At 41.4% G+C, this 2,500-nt stretch overlaps 1 protein-coding gene across 1 annotated transcript in view; it reads right to left on the bottom strand.

Annotated features, from left to right (window-relative positions):
- The window catches only part of LOC143277377 (uncharacterized), a 36,152-nt gene that overhangs the window by 32,505 nt on the left and 1,147 nt on the right, over positions 1-2,500 (bottom strand). The gene's annotated exons all lie outside the window — the stretch shown is intronic.

Below are 2,500 nucleotides of genomic sequence, written 5' to 3'. Positions count from 1 at the left end.
AAATTGTCGTCACAAGTCAACGCTAATTCCAGCTATCGTGGTTCTTGTCTTCAGCGTAAAGAATTGTCGTCATAAGTCAACACTAGTTCCAACTATCGCGGACCTTGTATACGATTTATAACATTCATGACACTGTTGTCTTCAGCGTAAAAAAAAAGTAAAATAAAATAAAAAATAAAAAAAAGTCGTCACAAGTCAACACTAATTTCAACTATCGCGGCTCTTGTCTTCAGCGTGAAAAATTGTCGTCATAAGTCAACGCTAATTCCAACTATCGCGGACCTTGTCTCCAGCGTGAAAAAAAATGTTGTCACAAGTCAACTCGGTTAATTCCAACTATCGCGGCGGCCCTTGCTTGTACGATCTATCATAACGCTAGGCTAACTTAGCCCCGCTAAGATAGCTGCTCTTGCAAGCCCTCCCTCATCTCCAGTTCCCAATTCCCAGCTCAGCAAAGCCCATCGATCGGAAGAATCCTTTCAGGTCTGCCGATTTCTCCTTTCGGGAAGATCAAAGCCACCTTCACTCCTTTCACCAGGGATGAAATCAAGGGAATCTAGGACGGGAGTCTTCTGCCGTGTTTAATAGATACCGGAATCGTGTTATGGCTTTGAAGGAGACACACACACACACACACACACACACACACACACACACACACACACACACACACACACACACACACACACACACACACACACACACACACAGATTGGGAGAGGGAGGGACGGGGAGGGGGAAAGTGAATTAGAGAGATAGAGAGAGAGTGAGAGAGAGAGAGGGGGGGGAGAGGAAGTGGGAGAGAAAGGCACAACAGACAGACAGGCTGATAGAGAAAGAGATAGAAAGATAGAGAAAGAGAATGAAAGACAGAAAGAAATAGAGATAGGGGGTGACATGGAGAGAGAGATAGAGAGAAATGTATATATATATACATGTATATATATATATATATATATATATATATATATATATATATATATATATATATATATATATTGAGAGAGAGGGGGGGGGAGAAAGAGAGAAATAGAGAGACATATATATATAATTATATATATTGAGAGAAGGGGGTGAGAGAGATAGAGAAAAGGGGGAGAGGGAGAGAGAGACAGAAACAGAAAGAGAGAGACAGATACACAGAGACAGAGAGACAGACAGAGACACAGACAAATCAAAGAGACAGACAGACAGAGACAGAGAGACAGAAACAGCGAGAGAGAGAGAGAGACAGAAACACAGAAACAGAGACAGAGACAAAGACAGAGAGACAGAAACGCGGAACACAGAAACAGAGAGACAGAGACAAATAGAGAGAGAGCAGAGAGACAGAGACTGAAACAGAAAGAGACAGAGAGACAGATAGAGACAGACACAGGAGCAGAGAAACAGAAAGAGAGAGAGAGACAGATACACAGAGACAGAGGCTGCAGATGGAATTCAGAATAAAGTCATGTCTCGGGCTCAAGACAATGTCAATGTTCGTTGGACTTGTGATGCCAGAAACAATACTACTACTATCATGGCAGCTACTTTCAGCTATTTTCAAAACAGTTTTATTCTAAATTCTGATTATTATTGTTATTGATTCACACACACACACACACACACACACACACACACACACACAAGTAAAAAGAATACACTCTTCATGCACCGGTTGCCATGGAAACCATTCAAAATGGCCGACAAACAAACAAACAAAATGAATAAATAAATAAACAAAGCTCTATAGCTAGAAAACTATTATAGGTACTTCAGCTTTTGTTTTTGTTTTTGACTTATTATTACCTGAACTCACTTTCTACGTTAGGACAGCCCTGTCCAAGAGAAAGTTCGTTTGTCACAGCTGTTTGTTGTTTTGGTTTTGGTTTTTTGTTGTTGTTGTTGTTTTTTAATTCAAGATTTGTTGGGGGGTTTTATGTTGAAAAAATTCATTATTTTTGATATAATTCTATACCAACGTAGAAAGTGAGTTCAGGTGATACCAAATCAAAAACAAAAAGAAAAACTGACTTACTGATAATAGTTTTGTAGTTACACAGCTTTGAATAATTATCTTTGTTTGTCGGTCATTTTGAATCGTTTCCATGGCAACCGGTGCATGAAGAGTGTGATTTTAAAAAAAAAATTGTAATACATTTTTTGTGAATCCTGGGCGATACCTAGCTCTATCCATCTATAAAGATCATCAGAATTTAGAATAAAACTGTTTTAAAAACAGCTGCCATGGCTGGCCGTAATAGTTGATTCTTCTTCCGCGTTCCCTGGCCACGCTAGATTTTCAGTCCGGTCAGGACAGCGAAGTCCGCGGCCCGTCGCAGGGACCCCACCGATCCTCACAGTTTCTTCTGGAGCTCCACCGGGCTGGGCCATGCCTGGCGTCTCAGAGCGTCGAAGGTGGGGCAGGACTGCAGGATATGGAGGAGGTCTGTGGGCCTGTGCCACAAGGGCACTGGTCAGTATTTGATATCTTCAGACGGTAGAGGTGGGAGAGGAG

This window comes from Babylonia areolata, chromosome 34 (genome assembly GCF_041734735.1).
Source record: "Babylonia areolata isolate BAREFJ2019XMU chromosome 34, ASM4173473v1, whole genome shotgun sequence".
In the NCBI taxonomy this organism is placed as follows: domain Eukaryota; kingdom Metazoa; phylum Mollusca; class Gastropoda; order Neogastropoda; family Buccinidae; genus Babylonia; species Babylonia areolata.
This window is presented reverse-complemented; position numbering and strand designations above follow the sequence as displayed.